Here is a 20,893-nt window from a genome sequence, read left to right as displayed (position 1 = left end):
CCCCAGCTTTTAGTTTCGAGAAAGCTAAAAGACACTGCAGTAGTTAATAGCTTTACAAAACTCATTGATATATAGAATAGATATCTCCAAGAGTTTATTCTTTCTTCACAGCAAGAAGTCACTTAGTATAGAAAAGGGGGAAAAAAAAGAAAGAAAGAAAAAAAAAAAAAAAGGCAGACAGAGGATGTAGACCAAGAAATTAGAGGAAAAAAGAATATAAAACAGGCTAGGCTAGAATTATTGCAAAGCTAAAGTGGAAGATGTCTACTTCCTGGGAAGCGAGAATAACAAAAAATATTTTCCAAAGCTCCAAAGAATTGAAAGAGAATGTATCAATCCCCAGCGTATTTTTTTCCCACTGTGATACAAACTAGCCAGTTCTGCACATGACAGCCAGCAATCTTAGAGCTGTGGCAGCTTACTTGCCTTGTCCCTAAGAAAAAAAAGTAATCAAGACCCTCTGTTCCATCTTCATCGGGAACATGGAGGGTTATAGCTGTTCTAGAATTATCCTTCTGCCTTGGATAAATATGCTTAACAGGATACAGCTATATGGGGAATCCAAACCCTTCAATTCTAGAAGGTCCTTATTTAACTTCTGTGTTTCTGAGGTATATAATTTAGACCAGCTAGGTACATTTTCATGGGGACATGAGGAAGAAAGGGAATATGCTTTTTACAAAAATTTATTTCTCCCTGCCTAGAACTATGGAAGAACTTGCATTCAGCAAAAAAAAATGAATGTTTTTAGTCCTAAAATACCTATTTATCTACTTAGCCTTGCTTTTGTTTTTTCTGGACTGAAGTTTCACCAAAACATACAACAGATAACCAATAAAGAATTTCTCTCTAGCAAATAATTGCAATGATCTGCTGTGACAGGTAATGCTATCAGACTCCCCTCTTGAATAAATTTGAATTGGTAGAATTTTATTTTACAAAGACTTCTAATTCCACTGAATCACAAGAGGTTTGAACTGGAATATTCAAAGGCATTTATTCATGAAAATTGTTTAAACTCATGTTTTCTTTAGCAATACTGTTTAATGTTAAAATCTTTCTCAGACATTCTTTGATGAAAAACTATGGAATACTAAAGAAATTATCAGACAAGATTTAAAATTATTTTTAACTTTGCTATCAAATAATCTGGTTTTTAAATCCATAGAATTCAATCCACATTTAGCTTATTTAATTACACTGTGACCACTTCTATGGTGTATTTGAAAACTTCTAAACAGAATTACGTTTACCAAGGCAAACTTTCCCTACAGTAAACAATGTTTTCTACATGTCATTCTGTCAGACAGAATGATTATAGACTGTTAAACTGAAAACTCAGATACTGAGAAGCCTCAGTGATGACCTGAAGGAATCAGAAAGAAAAATCATTTGCGCTTTCTCTGACTTGAACTTTGGGCTGAGCTGAGCTTCACAATCTGTTCCTGACAAATCATCTGTTCTCTATTGATCACTCAGGACTGAAGAAGTCAGAGGTGAACCTTTCCTGTGTTGCTTGTTTGTTTTTGTTGCTCTGAGCTTTTTTTTATTTTTCCCCATCATTAAATGTCAGCAGCACAGCTTAACAAGCTGCTTGTTACCGACAGAACCGCACAGATATTTCTTGGATTGCAGTTGTGTAGTCCAGGTCCCCAAATTCAAACACAGCTGCCTTGAGTTCTCATTTTTTTTGCAATCACAGGCATGGAAGAGGTGCTGGAAAGGAGAGAAGGTACTGTGTGGTACCACAGTAGGTTGTTGTGGATTGCAAGTCTTCACTATCACCTGTGATTTTATTAAGACAATGTTACACTTCCATAGGTACTTTCATAGGCACTACACAAAGACATAGAAAGATAAGTGTCTTCTAAAAATCATACCTTGTATTTTTAAAGTTCCTGTCATTTTTAAAGATTACAGCAGTTCAAAGTACTGAAAATACCTCTTCTAAAATTGTTTCTCCCTTCTTAGTTAAGAACTATTACAATTGTTAAAGAATGCACTTGTTACTTTAATTCTACCTTAGTTTCAAATGAGTTTTATATGGCGAAAATCTCTAAGCATTACTGAATTATTTAAAACATTTCATTGACCTACTTTACCAAAGCCTATATTAATGGGGAAAAGTGACTTCTTTTTTTTTTCTTGAAGCCGAGTTACAATAAAAACCCAAGGTAATTATTTCAGTCATCAACATAATCCCAAAAGGTAGGATTTTATGCGGTGATCAGACCTCTGTGATATTTTTGCCTCATTAGGTTTTATAACACTGCTATTCTTGTAAGCACTTTGTCCTATAAATACAAAACCACAGCAACTAGGACCAGCCAACAGAGACCAAGGGGACTCAAGAGACATAAGCAGATTATTCTATTGTTTTTTTTTATTTCTGAGGGTAGTCCAAGTCCTTTCAAGAGTAAAAGATAATGAAGTCCAAGTAAACAACACTGATGATAGATTTATATTAAGGATCTGAGAGACAAAATCTAGCACTCAGTATTGATTCCCCTCAAGTTTCAAGTGTGTTTGGACTGAAAGCTCTGAACAGAATCTGTTGACAGAAAAAAATTACATGTGAACACAGATACCACAAAGGAAAATATGGGAAACAGGCAGCTAAAACAAGATGCAATAGCACAGATGGGTGAAAGGTACAACAGAGCAGCACAGATGGATAAAGTTCTGTTCAACTTCAGGATATTAACTCTTACTTAGATTTTGTTTGTTTTAATTAGGATAATCTAGATATTAATCCCTAATAAGACTGCTCTGATTTCAATGCAGTAAAATTACAGTTTAAAACTGTATGAAACTTTCTGAAAGATTATATACTTACTCAAGGATAAGTTTTGGGGAAAACTCAGAATAAATCCATTCTCAAAAAAAAGTGGTAGAAAACTTGTATAAAATGAACAAAGATTGTTTCTTGGTGGTTTTGGAGAAAAAAAAAAATCTTCATTTAAAAAGCAAAAACATTTCAGGGCCAGCATGAAACTCTTTGGAATCAATAGAATCGATCCAGTACTCCCCAGCTAAGCAGATTCCTAACTATAAAACCAATGTGTTCAATTCTGAAAATATTAGAGTGAAGCCTTTCTATTTTTGCAGGAGGAAAAATACTTTTCTGCTGAACCTATTGATGAATTTAGTATGAATTTAAAGTGCCTAATCCTATGCTGAAATCCTAAAAAGATAGACAATTTAAGTACAATGTTATTGAAATTATTATAAATGTTATAGAAATCTGCTTTCAAAAAACCTAAAACAGAGAAAAATAAAAGAAAAAACCAAACCACAACTAATTAACACAAGAGACCTATAAAAGTCTCTGCTTTAGAGAGACTAAAAGAAGTGATGGAAAAACTTGAAGCACTTATTTTTTTGATGAATGAAAATGAATTTTAATACCTCTGAATTAGTCCTACTCTTCAACAAATCCTAATATTGGAGATAAAGGAAACTTATTTGTACAGCATATTTAATGTCTTGAACAGATTTTGTACTTCTGATTTGAATAAATCCGACAATATAACACAGATTCCTCCCACATTTATACTGGTAGACTTGTAAATTAAGTCACAGTTTGAACTTTGCTCTCTTTAACTTTAGACTAAGATGGATTTGGTTTGGATTTATACCAGTGCAGCAAACCATATCTTATTTGATACAAGACTTCTTACTCTTTCCTTCCAATAATCTTGCATCAAACTTGCAAAGATCCCACCTGTTCTGTTCCTGATCATGTCTAAGATTATCTGAAAAGTGTGTTGTGCTTTGTAGCTTGGTGAGCTAGCCAGAAACTGCTTGGAGACCTTATTAATTTCATAGAGGATCCATAATAAATCAGATTGGAAAGCAGGCCATTTCCAGAGCTGACAAACTAATGCATTATCACTGTGTGACCTTACCCCACAGAGGAATCTAATACAGTTTTTAAAATTATAAATATCTGCATCTGCAAATTCAAACTAATTTTCATGCTAAAAGATTCTTCCAGGCACTCACTCCTCCTGTGTTCTTTTATGACAAAATATTTTTTAAAAATGTCAAAGGTGCATGTCACAGCACTAGAAGGGTTGAGCAAGTCAGAAACCGGACACAAGGTTAATGGGAGTATAAGCCCCCTGTTCAAAATAATTTTCTATTATTTTAGGAGGCAAAAACACAAACAGAAAGTACACTTACATTCCACGTTAGGGCAGAGAATTATTATAGAGCTAAAATGTTGTGTACAGGGGACGACCTATAAAGTTACAGGTAAAATAAATGCAGCCTGTAAAAGATAAACCAAGTCAGATCACGATGATTTAACAACATAAAGAGAAAAACAAAGAGGGCAGGCAGGGGGAGAGAGAGAAAGAGGGAGGTCACTAGTCCTGGATTCAACATCAGACCTGCCAACAGGGCTGTTTAGTGGAGAGAGAGAGACACACACACACACACACACGCAGAACCACTGGAAGTCTCCCCTGGCACATTGTCCAGGAACATGGTACAGTCACTTGGGCCTTGTCGCTTACACCACCTGAATGAAAAACAAGGAAAATCAATCAGATGTAAAGCACAAAGATGAATTCAGCTTTATCGACTTAAAAGCTGAAAAGGGTAGGAGGTCTCCCATCCATGTTACAAGATGTATAAACAAAGAGACACCATCGTTCAGTTTCTCACTACATCTTTATTTTTGCGTTTCCAAACGCAGTGTAAACCAGACAAATAATCCAGGGAATATTTTGGAACAAAGAAGACAGTGAAAATCCATCATCCAATATTCTGGTGTCAGTTATAACAGCACAATCTTTAGCATCTGTGCCATGTGTTTGCTGTGATTTACTAATACATACAGAGAGTTTGTGTAATGAAATTATACAACAGTTCTAATGTCATTTAGTTTAGCAGTTTTGGTTTTCTCTTATATTACAAGCACCTCAGAAATTAAATCGACATAATAGGTTGAAATATTTTATAGGTAAGTGGGAAAAGGGAATGAGAAGAAATTTTCTACTTAAAACCTGAAGCAGGAGGGAGCATGGTAGCAAATGCTACAGTGATTTAAAGGAATAAGCCAGTACAATCTGATGCTAAATATTAATCATTACTGAAGTTATTGTAGTTTTTTACTAGTTCAGCATCAGTGATTCTAGTTTTGTGTTCATCTGCTTTGTAGCTTGGCCTCTCTACAGTCTTGTCACTGCTACATTGGATCACTTAGGAAATAATGGATACAGGGATAATAAGTGCTTTCTTCTGCCCCTGTTCAAAGTTTTTCATTAGTCTACTGACCCCTTATTTAAAATGTTCATCCTAAGATTACAGAATCATAGAACTGTTTGGGTTGAAAGTGACCTCAAAGATCGTCTCGTTCCAACCTTGCCCCATGGGGAGACACCATCCACCAGATCAGGCAGCTCAAAGTCTCACCCATCCTGGCCTTGAACACTTCCAGTAACAGCACATCCAAAACTTCTCTGAGCTATCTGTTCCAGGCCTCACCTCCCTCTACGAATAGGATTTCTTCCTAGCATCTAATATAAACCTCTACCCTCTTAATTTAGGGTCAGTAACCCTTGCTCTGTCGCTATCTGCCTGTGTAAAAAGTCACCCTCCTTACTTTTTGTAAGCCCCATTTAAGTACTGGAAGGCTGCAATGAGTTCTCCCTGGAGTCTTCTTGTAACTCCTAACAGCTGGTGTTATCCTGGATCTCATTCTATACTACTATGGAAGGAAGGACCATCATTAGCTTCTGATCCATTTGATTTTAAAACTATTTTAAATTTAAATACATGCAATGAATAACACCCATTCAGGATGAGCTGAGAAGACTGAAGGTTTCTTTCCATGCATATGTGTCCAAATATAGATATTTAGAAAATTATGTAACTTCCTGAATACAAACTGTGGGCTAACTAAAGTTAAATCTTGTCATCAGGGGTCTCCATTCATTATCTGAGGTCGTTACTCATAAGAAAAAAACCCCATCAACAAAAAAACTAACCCAGGTCAGTAGCTGGAAAGAAGTGCCTAGAACATTCTGCCAAAATCTGTCTTGGAGATCCCTATTCTAAACTGAGAGGTACCTTAAGAAGTTACGTCTATCCCTTCTCATAAACACATTTAAATAAGGATCAGAGGTTTTTACAAGTTAGCTGAAAAGTAATTTGGTCTTTTTGAGGACTGCAATAAAACAAAAGACTGAGAGATTCTGGGAAAGAGTCTACAAAATATTGTTTTCTGTCCAAACACCCCTGTGAACCTATCATGTTCTTTACTTGGGTTCACCATGGCTAAATTTAAGAAAGTATTTTTAACTGAAGGCTTTAACTTCCTTCCTAAAATTTCTACTACAGTATAATGGCAGCCACATTTTCAAATCTTCACTGAAACTACTCATGTCTCCTAAACATGTCCTAAACTCTTTCCTGTCTTCATCAGTATTAATTAGTCTATAATCTGACAGTGAAAGCAAGACAAGCCTGGACAATTATACGGATATATCCTCACAGCCATATTAGCTAAAGAATATCAATATTCCTTTGAACTGCTACATTTTCTTTACAAAATACATATTAAAAATGAAATAAGATGTTGTGTGACATTATCACTGTGAGGAGAAGAATAGTTGAAGTGATTTAAATAATAAGACCTACAACACCATCCACAGTATTCAAGGACATTTTTGTGTATGTATATGTAAATATGTAAAAATGTATGGACATGTAGATAAAATAGTGTTTGAATTAATCACACAAGTTGAAACTGAAAAGGCCATTATTAAAGCGTGATTATTTGACAGGAAAACACATAATCTTGCTTGAGGTACAAGAAGACCAGGACAGTGCATAGAAGACAAACCATTCCTATTGTACTTAGGACTGCAGGCCAGTTAAATGTAAATGCTTGCCAAGCCTAACATAACACAGAGGAAAACTTTATTAACCTATAGTCTTTAAGATGAATCCTGAGGGTCAGATTCATAACCTCCTCATTTTCTGAATTTTTTTTAAAACTTTCACACAAATTGATATGATCTTCAAAACTGAAAGTTGCTGCCAGTGCTGTTGCAGTTGCAAAAGAAACCTTTCCAAACCCAACAAGTTTCCTACATTATGGGGGACACAAGGTGCTTGAAGAGTAACTCATTGTTGAGTTTTTTTTTTCAGCTTTTATTCTGTAGAGAATTAAGCTTTTGACAGATAGTCCTGAGATCTCTATTTATACCCAACATAAGGCAGTTAAAAGAAGAAAAAATGAGCTTAATTGTATAAGTTAGGACACCAGCTAATAGGAAAACAGATACAAAAAAAGAAAACCTGAACCAAAAAAACCCATCTTATTAGCTGACTAGATTTCCATCTGTCATCTGCGTTTCATTCAAGAGAGATCACAAGACAAATCTGTAGCTTTTTAATGCTGAGCCACGTTCCTTGGGTAAGCTCTATCCTGCGGGCTTTGTGTTTCTGAACAGGGACTAATCACATGGAGCAAAGCCCTTCCATATGAATGTCTCTGCTCACTAGGAATGTCGTCAAAAATAACTGATTTGAACTTCCAGGAATTTCCTGTAATTCAGAATCTCAGTAGCTGAGGCAATAGAATACCCTAAGACTCCTGCTTATCAAAACTGTCTGAGAACATATTTCCTTTTAGCACAAAAGAATGATCCATAGACATTCCCTCCATGCTGTGTGTCCCACAAAGAGCTATTAACTACCTTGTCAGTAGAGAATTAATTCAATATAAATGTGTCCTTTCCCAATAAACAGGTTGGTGGGATTGAGTTAAACTCCCTCCTGAGCTTGTATCACTGCATGTGTAAAAAAATTTTCTACTAGATTTAGTCACTAAACAAATATTTTGATGGAGAAAAATATTTTAGTATTCATTTTGGCTATTTAAAATTAAAATGGTGAGTATGAAGAGAAAGGATTTGCTACTTCTCACTGACATCTGTCAAAGTATCAAAAACCTACATGAGTAAATATATTTACTAAAAGATTCAAGTCCCTATTACTATACTAAGTCAATAGGTATTAGTTTTGTATAACACGTACATATCAAGGGAAGATTAAACTTGTAGGAAATGATTCAAATAGTTCTACTTTGGTGCAAGTACTTTGGTGGCGGTTGCAAAGCATGGTGCCATGCCTGCAGGAAATTAAAATGATTCTTGTCAACTGCCAAGAGATTAAAAACGCCAAAATGCTGTCTTCCCATCTACTTCTCCCACAGGAACGTTAACATCCCCACGATATGCAGTACCAGTTGCCACTACACGGGATCTTATCTGCCACAGAGTAGACTGTACAGAAGGTAAAACACCCAACTGAAGCTAAGAGTAATCGTGGGGTTTTTTTTCCTTTAAAATGTCTTTCACGTCCTTTATCTGAATATGCTCCTGCATCTTCTGAAAGATGTTCCCTGATTTCTTTCCAGGTAGACAAAATGGGTGGGAAACCAACCCTTGTCAGCTGCCTACTCAGCAACAGGATTGGGATTACATTTTTGTCATCACTGTTCACATTTACAGTGATTTAAAGATTTGATCACAACCACAGCAGATGCTAATCTAAGCAGCAGTAAAATCAATGTGATACTGTTAATCCTGACTTTCATTCTGACACTCAAATGATTTGTGATTGTGAAGATTACACACACTGTGGAAAACAAATACAACAGAAGGAATCCCATCTACAAGTATTTTCTCCTATTGTAATCTTACTAGCCTCTTACACCTCTTTGATGAACAGTGGAAACCTTCTGGAAAACATCTTTCAAGTCAGTTGTAAGATATCTTAATACCTATACATTGTCTGCTGTTTTAGTCCATCAAACACAGCAGAGTATTTCATTACTAAAAATATTATTAAAAATGTATCATCCTTTGTTTCTTGGTGACATTTAACACTGGGATGTTATAGCCCATTATAAATGATAAACCTAAAATACCATCTTCAGGGCATACTGTAGAAATTGAAATTGCCTTTGTGTGACCAAATTTCATTTTAAGATGTGGATTTTTACCCACCCAGTATTAATAAAACCCCCCTGTGTTTCTTCTTATTGATATTCTTATAAGGTCATCTCATTCTGAGGGTATGAAGCTTATGTGAAGCTCAAGTCAGACAGATGTTTTATAGCTGCAGTAATGGAATGTAAACAACTATCCAAATGCAACCCTATTCATACTAGTCCTTCTGCCAGAGAGGAAAAGAAAAAGGCATAGGACAGCAGGGTTAAAAGATCAGTAATTTGCATTATCTTGGGGATTGCAGTCATTGTTTTACTTGCTCATAGATGGTCATCACTGCTAACAGCAACTGAATAGACAATGTGTGTCTGCTCATTCCAGAACCAAAACACATATTTAAAAGGCACCATTTCAGCTGTCTGAAAGATAGAGACAGAACATATAGAGCACCAGAGATCTGAAGAGCAAGTGCAGGTGGGATCTGTATTTATCCAACAAGGACAAGCTCGCAGCTGAGCACTGGTATAGAGCTTAGGGTATTTGAAGATGAAGAATCATGTCAGAAAGTAAAGAAAGAAAGAAAGGAGTAGTAGAATGTTTGTAGAATAGTAGAGCTATTGCTGATTAATTGGCAGTCAATAAAGGTTTATCTTCTAGGCCACTGTCTGTTATAAGAAATACAGAGAAAATTATCATTATCATGAGACAAGTGGTAGCAAGCTTAGGTTTTCCTTTAATTTGGGTTGGGTTGGGGTTTTTTTTGTTTGTTTCCTTGTTTCCTGGTTTGGTTATTTTTTAACTCCAAGGCCTCATTTTCTACTTTAGCGCTTTGTACCCACACAGTTTTCTAATTGCAACATGGAAGAGATTCTTCCTCCTCTTACTGGAAGAAATCTTGAGAGGAAACTTCCAGTGCACAAGTCTTGGCAACTTTGATATTGTAAAGCACACCAGCAGCAACATCTTAAACTGGGTAAAAACAAGCTACCTGGAGAGCATTTCCAACCTAAACTACTGTGAAGCTTCATAGGGATGTCAACTGTCCTTATCAGCAAAAATGTCAGGTAAAGGAAATACCTAATGTAAGGCAGATTCTTCTAGAAGGCAAATGTAAAACAACCAGACTGAGAGAGAAGAACAATATGCTGACATAATTAACATATTTTGCTAGCTTTCCTTTGTTACTAAAAATAAAATTTTAAATGCTCTGAAAATTCAAACAAAATTCTTCAAGATTGTTTTGACAGCTCAGCATTTAGCAACAGCAAACTATGACTAGTGACCTCCTTGCTGCTCTCAGGGTGGGAAAAAAAATATTGACCTAAATATTTCTACTTAGTTAGACTTCATCCTTCAAAACATTACTTTTATGAGCTATGAAAGCTCTAGGTTTCCAGACTGTACTGAGTCTTGGGCTGCCATGTGTAGTTGTTTTGGTAAACCTTCAAGTCAAGCTTTCCGACTACACATGAGCTTTACCACCTTATCTGTGTCTTTATGTGGATTCCTCTCTGTTTGTCAAACTCAGTCAAGATTCTCTTCTTTTGTTATCACCTCCAGCATTTAATTGCAGAGCTAGACAGTATTTTTTTTTTCAATTCTTAAAGTTCACTGCATCACTAGTAAAGATTTCTTTAAAACTCCTTACCCATAAGATTTCTTTCCATTGCAATGTGCACATAGTTGATTTTTCGTAGAATTGTAGGACCATAGAATGGCTTGGGTTGGAAGGCATCTTTAAGATTATTGAGGTCCAAAACCCTGCCATGGGCAGGGACACCTTCCTCAAGACCAGGTTATTCAGACCTCAGTCCGGACCCTGCCTATATACTTACGGAAATATGTACATGTATATCTATTTGACGTGGATGTATGATTGAGAATACCTAAATGACATTAAAGGCATCATATGATAGCAATTTATCCTAAAGTGTATTGTTGTTATACAAAGTTTTAAAGCTAAGATTAGTCTTAAGCAAATTCTAATTTTTTTTTTTTTTTTTTTTTTTTTTTTTTTTTTTTTTTTTTTTTTTTTTTTTTTTTTTTTTTTTTTTTTTTTTTTTTTTTTTTTTTTTTTTTTTTTTTTTTTTTTTTTAAGGAATGGACATATGTAAATAAGGTAAATGAATCAGCTCTAATTCTGCCCTAAGGATATCTCATATTAATTCAGTTACAGCTTTGTAACTTGCTAATAATCTTAGATAAGACATCAAAAGTGTTTAGAATGCTTTTTTTTTTTTTCCTTTAATGCACTTATGCACTTCGGAGTGTATGTGTTTTGTAGGTTATTATTGTGGCAGCTGCAAACAAGAGTCACCAAAGTTGCATAATGGCAGACACAGCAGGAATCCTGCTACGAGAAGGCACAGGAGGAGCCACATCAAAGAATTCATTTTGCTGAAGTTCTGAAGCTGTTGGTGTGTTTTGAATGGTACAGTGCATAGCCCTGAGGCTGGTCACTCAAGTTGACACAAATACTTGACCTACAAAAGGGAGGAGGCTTGGTATGACAGAAGGGAAATATGGAAGTGCTAGGGGAAAAAACTAAAAAGGGATATCAGAAATTATCACACTCATTAGCCTGCTCATGTTCCTCTCACATGCTAATCATCAGTGCATTATGCATTTGTGACTGCAATTTCATTGCTATATAAAAGATAAACTTACCTGTGAAATCATATTTTCTCCTGTGCAGGTACAAAACTTGCATATTTTCATGCTCAGCAAGTTGAAGCTTTTTACTGACCTTGGGTGCCCTTGGTGCTGTCCAGGAAACAAGATGATCATATTGCTAAGTAAGACAAGTCAATATGTGTCAGCCAAGCCAGTTTTAAAATAGAGAAATATAAAAAAAACTTTACTACTCTTCTTAGCTGATCAATAATGTGGAAGGTCTGACATGCTTGGGTAACAGAACAATGACAGAATCAGGTTCTTGTTAGCATATTATAGGTCTCACCTGCAAACAGAAATAAAAGTATGACAATCCTTGTCAAGTGCTCAATCCAGAGGAAATGGAGCAGAAATCCCATGATACCCTTTCTACAAAGGCAAAAACTTAACAGTACCACATAGGCAGCTTGTGATTAAGCAGAGGAATGAACACTTCTCAGCTGAGTGCTGGTAGTTTTTTTTTCAGAAACGATTACTTAAGAAAAAAAAAAATCTTGACAATTAATTACAAAAGTTACTACAAAAGTTTATTTTGAGCAAGCGCTTACAGTTGTGTAAAAGCCACTACTTCTCCTCTAAACAGTGAATTGTAATCATAAGGCTATATTAAGCAGGGAAACACTTGAGGCATATTACAAATGCTCCTTTTACATAAACTGAAAAAGCTTATCAAGCTTTTTGGTAATTGGTAACTACTGAAAGGGGGAAAAAAACGAATGCTGATGAAGCAGTTAACATTGATTTAGACAATCAGACTGAACCTTATATGTTCAATATGGACTTTTTCACACTCCTCTATTCCCTGACATAAACATAATTTTATAGAAGGGGAGACCAACTCAAACTACAATGTTTAAAAGCAGTTTTGGTAACCTATATACTGCTGACATGCATACAAGTCTTCAACTGGAAGGAACACTACCCTCTGTAGTGTTTTGCCCAGTGTTCAGTTTTCCGGTACAGTTAATTCCAGAATAAATGCATGCTATGATAAGGTAATTAACTCATTTTTAATACAGCTCTCTCTTATACTCCTTCAGTTACCCTGCCTAAGACTGCACAGCTCTTCTTTCATTTGTAAATCTATTCAGCTGGGTGATGAACCAGCTATAATTTCAACAATTCTTCCCTCAATAAGCTCCGACCCTCTGGGATAAACACAATGAATTCTTCTCTTGTCCTAGCTAAGAGGGGATGAAAACTGCAAGAAAAACATCTCTGAAGGACACCCTGACCAACAAGCAAAAAAATGGAGTCATGTGCAACCTTGAACTGTTTAAGACAAAACTGACCCTCAATTGGAACAAGGTGTCCCTAAGGAGTCAAGTGCAGGAAAGCAGTAACTGGTGCCACAGAAGCTGTAGATCTGCAAGGAAAGCAATGGGAAAGTATCTAAACCTGGCTAAGGAAGGTAATGGGTATGTGCCAACAGGATCTGCTTCTGAAACAGTTACTGAAAACTCTTTACCTCTGGGAAAAACTGGAGCAGAAAAAACTTTCAGGTGAACTGTCCCCACTAGAAACTACTAGCCTACTGCTTATTATTTGAATGAAACGTGGAAATGCCACATTTTAAAGCGCTTACAATTTCTCTTTTTGGCCTCTTTTATAGAGTTTTGGGTTGTTTGGTTTTTTTGTTGTTTTTTTTTTTTTTCATTTAGCTCTAAATTCAGCATTAAAATTGACAGCACTAAAGCCTATCCCACAGATTTTTACAAACCATGAGGGGTTGCATGGATTGTGTGGATATTTAGAATCAACCTATGGCCCTGTATGTACCAAGAATTGTGTGTGCATGGATCCTAAACAACCTGACCAAGAGGGACCCGTCCATGAACAGTTAGTATGACCAGACAGAGTCACAGAATCACGGGATTGCTGAGGTTGGAAAGGACCTCCAAGATCCACTGAGTCCAACTCTTAATGCAGCACTGCTGTGTCCACCATTAAACCCTGTCCCTAAACACCACATTCACACATTTTTTTTTTACTTTTCCAGGAAGGTGATTCCACTTCCCTTGGCAGCCGATTCCAATACCTGACCACTCTTTCAGTGAAGAATCTTTCCTTAATATCCAATTTAAACCTCCCCTGGTACAACTTTAGGCTGTTTCCTCTTACCCTGTCACTTGTTCCCTGGGAGAAGAGACCCAACCCCAGCTCTCTATAACCTCATTTCAGGAGGCTGAAAGGAGCAATCAGGTCACCCCAAGCCTCCTTTTCTCCAAGCTAATCCTTCTTCTAGTTCTCCTGGCCTCACTATTCCTGATATAAGCCAGGATGCCACAGGCCTTCTTGGTCACCTGGGCACACAGCCAGCTCATGTTCAGCCAGCTGTCAACCAGCACCCCAGGCCCTTTTTCCTCCAGGCAGCTTTCCAGTCTCTCTCTCCTAAGCCTGTAGCTTTGCCTGGGGCTGTGACTTGAGGGCAGGACTCAACACCTTGCCTTCCTGAACCTCACACAGCTGGCCTTGCCTCATTGATCCAGCCTGTCCAGATCCTGCTGCAGAGCCTTTTGACCTTCCAGCAGACAGACACTCCTACCCAGCTTTGTGTCATCTGCAGATTTTCTGATGATTCCCATAGGTCCCTCTCAAGAAAAACTATTTTATGCTTCTTTGATGCAAGCATATTGTGATAAAGGCAAAAGGTTTGTCTTTCAGAATTTAAAAGATGTACATACTGTGATGCTGGTCACACTGTAAGTGGGTAGATTTGCAGATATGACAGAATTAGAAATGAGAGCATATTGAATAATCAGGGATGAAACTTACACAGATCTTTCCAACTCTCAAATCCCAGTTGGAAGGGTTAATGAGATGAGGAAAGAAGAAATCTGAGAATTTAAAAGTGTACCACACAGTACTGAAATCTACCTTTCTGAGGTGAGACGTGCTTAAGAATAGTAAGTCTGTGAATCTCAACCTGAGTAAAGTTCTAATCAGCAATATGGAGAAATGCTGCTTTGTGGAGAAATGCAAGAGCATTCTTAAAGGCAGCCTGTGTACCTGTTTTACTTTGTCCTGTGATATAGAAGCTGCAGAATTACTCATTATTCACGAAGGACTCACACTCCATTGTGCTTATCTGTCCAGAATCTATAAAGCTTGGCCAGGCTGATCACAATGCTGCAGGTTTTGTAAACTGCCAGATTAGGACTCAAGTGCTGAGTCTTTAAGATAGTCACTCAGACTCTTAAAATAGACTTCTTTCATCATATAGGGCTTCCCAAACTGAAAAATACAGAAATTCTTCTGTAATGATTTTTTTAGATATTTCCATGAATGCAGTACTTTTTGCTTAACTGAGGGGGCTAGGAGAAGAAATGGAGATTAAATAAAGCAATCTGAAACTGAAATCCTATTAGGAGTCCTATGTAGGACTAGAGTTTTGTGTATGTCCAGTAGATTTCTGCTGCTAGAGCTTAGAAGTGAATTTCACCAGGACAACAATCATCAGTATACAAACAGTGTAGCTGGATCTATTTCAGAGAACACTTTACACAGAGAATAAAGTACATTTTAAAATAATTTTCAAGCATTAAAAGACAATCCTCCAGCTCTTATTGGCTAACTGTGCAACTTCTATTAATAGTTTGGAGTGGGAAATTTGGCAAATGCTCTTTATTTACTTTAGCATCCTAAGAGGATTTAAAGTAAATCTGAAATTACAAAAATGTTGTCAGCAGAGAAATACACACCAGAGGAGAATTCAGTGATCTGCTTAAAACCTAGTTTTAAATCCTTTTATTGTGCTTTTTTTTTTTTTTTTTCACTCCTACTCTGACCAACAAGGATTTGAAACAGAACCATGAAAATAGCACATGGATAAACGTAGGAATTCTAAGCTTACATCAAGGTAGCAGAAATTCCTTTGATCTACCCTCAGGAATTTGGGTTAAAAACAAAGTTTGTTCTTAATCCCTCACCCCACTTATGCTAAAGAAAAGTCCAAGTGTTTGCATTCCATTTGTTCCTTTGTTCATCTGTGCCTTTCCTCTCCTTTGCCATTTCTCTTGTTGCTGCTTTTTCTTCGGGAGAATGCAGCTGCAGTGGTTTCTCTGCTACTTCCCATTAATGAAGATACAATGTTTTGGTCAGTTCAGCATTATCTTATAAATCTTAGTTTGATTTTTGTGACAGAGTGTGGATTGTCTCTAAGCAAAATCGCCAGGAATACCTTCATCCACTGCCAAATGGAGGTCAGAGCTGTCTCTTTTCAGTGGGGCCGAGAAAGGAGTAGCAGCTCAGAGGTGAAGCACATTTCTTGAAAAGAACTGAGAGACACACGGTTATAATTCTTCATCTAGACAGTGTTAACAAGCCTAAGGATTGTCTGCAGAGCTAAAGAATCAGAAAAAATTGGTTTGGGGAAGGAAAATTTTGAATTACTTGCTTGGAGTTTTAAAGATTCAATGGTTTTTAATCCATTACTGTAGGACAAAATAGTCAGAGGCAAAAATGCAGTAATAAAAAAAATGATTGGTAATCCTGGTATTAAAGAAAATTTTACAATGGTGACTGTCACTTAAATATTTTATAATTAGTTTTATTTGCAGCTGCTTCACGTGATACAGAAAATATAATGCACAGATTAGCAAGGAAGACTGATTTGACTAATATTACTTAAAAGAACAGCTCATATCTATTATAAAAAATGCCCTGTATTTTACATAGTAATCCAAACTAAACATTAATTTATTTGCTTAGAATGGAAAGGGGAGAAAAAAAAAAAAAAAAAGGAACCATAGTAAAAGTAGGGCAAATATCCTTTCCTCAGATGAAATCATGTAATTTCAGCTTGGTTCAACTGTCTTCACCACTTTATTTTGTCTGGAAAACAGCAGGGAATACTCACATTTTCATTGTGCAAGGTTGAGACACCTGTTAAGACCAGAATTTTGAGTCAGATCCATGTCCTTGTAGGAGAATTTGAGGTTTTGCTTTCCCCAGAGAGGAGAGCATTAAATGGAGCACCTCATAATTTGTTTGCCTAAATTCATGTCATCTGCATTTGGACAAGAACCCGATCAAGTAGTTACGTCTTTTTGTCCTGTTCATTTGGACAAAGATTGGTAAATATTTTTTAAACAACCTGCCATCAGCACGTGTTTCTTAGTCAAAATTATGTGCAACCTTTTTTAAACACTGATTGTTGTCTATGAAAATCTGTACTGTAAAGAGTCATCTACACTGAAAAATGTAGATCAAAGAAAAAAGAAAAATACCCTTCCTGAAAAACACAGGGAAGACCTTGTCAGTACAGCAGGCGTATAAATGTTTCATTCAATCTGAACTGATTCTGGTTTAGGATTAATAGGATTGTTTTATACGTGGTTTTGAAACAAAAAAAGCACCTTGAGACAGTCTGTGCTCTGTACAGGGCCAGAGTTCTCAGTTAGGCTACATGGTTAGGAAGCAGAGGCCACATCTACATGCTATTAAGCAGGAATTATTATTTGGAAATAAAACTGGAGAATACTGACTTCTGAGTGTATGAAAATCTACAAAAAGGAGAAATAATATGGAAATAATATAGAATTATGCTGGAAGATAGTAAAGTAGTTTCTTAGAGAAAGAAAACTGCCTGGAAACAGCTGTGTTTTAAGTTATTTTTACTTTAACCTTCAGGAAAGAGAGCTTGGCCTTGATTCTGTCTGACCTTAAGGAATGCAAAAATACAAAGATTTATTTTTGTGTTAACCTTAAGACAAAAGGATCTGGAAACTCCTTTTTGCTGACTTTGACATTAAAAGAATCTTAAAGGAGGGATAGTTTGACACCAGAGATGAGGACAGAGCTATGGGAATAGGTTTATTTTAAGTTCTGATTAGACTATTAAATTTCCCTCTGAGGCTGCAAAACAAAATTTTGGTTTTATGTTGTTTTCTTCATTTGCTTTAGTTCTCTTTGGCTGGCAGACCATCTGTTCTCAATGTGTATCCTTTACACTACGGATTTGTATGCTAAGAACTTCTTTCTTTACTCAGTGCCTGCTGCAATTTCATGTTTACTATTTGTACTAAACTGATATTCTAAAAACAAAGAAATTAAAAACATGGCTGGTGATTCTACACATACATAATTAAAAATTACCCTTTTTGATGAGAAATCCATTTTTCCATTCCTTTGTTTTGCTTTCACATCATCTTTTGTACAACAATTTAACAGAATATTGTATTCATACAAAGCCTACCAAAAAAAAATAATAATAAAAAAAAAAAAAAACTGCACAGCAAAAGAAGTGTCAGGATGAATCTCCATGCAATATGCATTTACAGACTTTCACTGTGTCAATTAAACACAGCATTTCAAAACATATTTGAAAAAAAACTATATTTGCTTAGAAAAAGAATGGTTCTAGTCTGGTGATATCAACCAGATGCTGTCACAACCTTCTGCTCCCACAGTTTTGCTCAGGTAAAAAAATAAATGTGTCCATTTTTTCTGCATCCCTGTTGTAGTTTCAAACTTTTTCTAGTGAATTTTCCACACCAAGACGTGGTTGGGCATGGGGGAAAAGCAAACCTCTGCTAGGAAGACATAGGCATCAAAACTTCATTGTTTTCTAGCTCAGATTCTAATGGTCCTCCAATTGGAAAGCTAATGGCTTTCTCTGCTTGTCTCCCATACTGCATGGATTGATGTACACACATTTCAGATGTGTTTCTAAACCTTCAGTGCTCTCTGGAGCTGCATAAATGTTCCTATTAGTATTGCCATCCTCAGACAGTATCATGCTATCCCCTGGATTACCCTCACCATTCCTGATGTTGTACCCTTTTCCTGCCAGCCCTAGGTTAAAGCCCACTGAAGAAATCTTGCCAACTTATGAACAAAGTACTGTTTCCCTTGTTTTGGATACGCTGTCAGGTCCCAGCATAACTTGCTTGTCTCAAAGACTCTTCCTTTATTATAAAAAAAACCCCAAATTTTCTGCATGGCAAGTGCATTTAGTCCTTTGTTATTCTTCAGTACATTATCCCTACTCTTGGTGACTTTAGGTGTTCTGCTCTTTTTCCACCATTTCAAAACCTCATTGGTGGAGACCTGTCTCATTAGCTCCACCGATGCTCGTTGCAATTGCATGTTATCTCTGATTGGCAGCTTTCATTTTCCATCTTACTTGTGCTCAAACAAATCAGAACACGTAAATGAACCTCAGAGATACACAGTAATGTAAAGATAGAGGCTCATGTTTCAAAGGGCTAAAATACTGGTTTTTAAGTAAGGTATTTAGGCAGTGAGCTGGCAACATCTACCCACTTTGCACCTTTCTTTTTCTCTGCTGATAGAACTGATCCATTCTCACATGTCATGTTAACACGGTGTTTGGAGAAAAACTAACATTTAACTGCTGGTTAAAATGCTTGTTTTACAAACAGTAAAAGAGATTAACAACAACCATTCAGCTTATTACTATTCCTTCACCCAGAGCAGCTAGTTTGGTTTTATTATTATTTAAGCTATAATTACACATTATAAATTCTGTGTCTTCTTAGGGGGTTCAGATGATTTACTGGTGTACTTTAGGGTAAGGGAAATACAGATTAATAGTATATGTTGTCAGCATCAAAAACTTAAAGCTATCAGGCTGAATTAGTAAAAAACTGTACCACTGTTGCATTATGTTCTGTAGTTAGTTACCATTTTGCACATACTAGATCAATGTAAACCTGAAGTAGCCCCACAGATTGAGAAATCACCTGTTCCAAACATGCACAACACCTTTGGGTTGCAAATCAGGTTATTTATAGAGACTAAGAACTCATCTTAAGGATGACTCAGTCTCAGTAAAATAAATTAATTTTTTGAATGAAATATTTGCAAAGAAATTACACAATCTAGTCAAGCCATATGTATTATCAAATTTATAGAGCAGTATGAAGAAAAAAATCAGGAATCACGCTGTAGCTCAATACTTTTTAGATGTCCCCTGAAGTGAAGAAATGTATGCAGTAACACAGATTTCAAGGCTGGTAAAATTCTTAGAAGGGTAGGCACAAGAGACTTTTTTATTGCAGTTATTGCAATTAAGGGGAAACTACTGAATTTTAATGATGGAAGCATAAAAGTCTTACGAAAATACAAATCCCACTTCAGCAAGACCCTTATTCTACAAATCATATACTTAGCTCCTTATATATACATTTTCCAGTTTATTTACAGGTTTTATCGATTTCCATAATCTCTTGATTAAAGGCAATTAGATCCATTCTTAACACTGCACATTCTTAAAACCACACTCCTGCAGAGAGCTGCTTGATTCCCAGTCTATTCTGACTTTACAGCACTGCATCTGCTCCTCAAAGCCGTGACTAACCACTTTTAGCACTGTTCAAGTGATGGGGAGAAATGTGAGGCAAAATACTACGCTGGAGGAATCAGATAAACCCCTAAAATTGAGACAGAAAGCGTATAACACACGTCACATCACACAGCAGTACATTCACACCACTGCACGCTTCACACATCTCAAATTGGGTAATAGCACAACACCATTAATATCAAAGACAAATATGGCAGGAAAGGCTAGAATTAAGATCACAGTGAAGCACATGGGAAACACAGGAGGGACTTCAGGTACCATTGAAAAACACCCTAATGAACAAAAATGGTTGGGTGTCAGAGTCCTCCTGGTCCCAGGCAATTCTACTGGAGTGTAGTGAAGGAAAAAGTTGCAAGAAAGCCTATGTCAAAACAAATGAAATGGTGTTTTAAAGACAGCTTGAGAGAAGAATTGCCTTCTGGCAATGATATATGTAGTTGCAAATAAACTTTGATGTGTAAAAGACGTTAAAAGTGGACAGAAAAAATGAATGTACACTGAAGGTACACTGATTATAACAGAGGGAAAGTTTGGTATGTAATAAAATCTAATCATGAGCACACTAGGAAGTAAATGAAATGACTAAAAGAATGTTCCCACAGTTTCAGCATTGATGAATTTTATAGATAACAGGTAAAATGTTCAACTATATGTGGGATTTTTTAATAACCTATTCAAGTAATATTGAAATGTTATGGGTATTTTTACTATCACTTACTTGAAAGTAGAAAACACAGCATGGGAAATTAAGATGTTCCCTTTATTATGTTCATACTTTTGATCAGGATCACAAGTAGAAAGCACAAGACTTATTGCTAGAATAAACATAAGTAGAGTGACATCCAGTAGAATATTCCTAACACATAGAGTGTTTCATCTGCACCACACAGAATGACTATTACAAGTAAAGTCTTTACAAAGT

Source organism: Empidonax traillii, unplaced genomic scaffold, assembly GCF_003031625.1.
Source record: "Empidonax traillii isolate 1590-97213 ecotype Southwest subspecies unplaced genomic scaffold, ASM303162v1 scaffold184:size927826, whole genome shotgun sequence".
NCBI lineage: Eukaryota > Metazoa > Chordata > Aves > Passeriformes > Tyrannidae > Empidonax > Empidonax traillii.
This window is presented reverse-complemented; position numbering follows the sequence as displayed.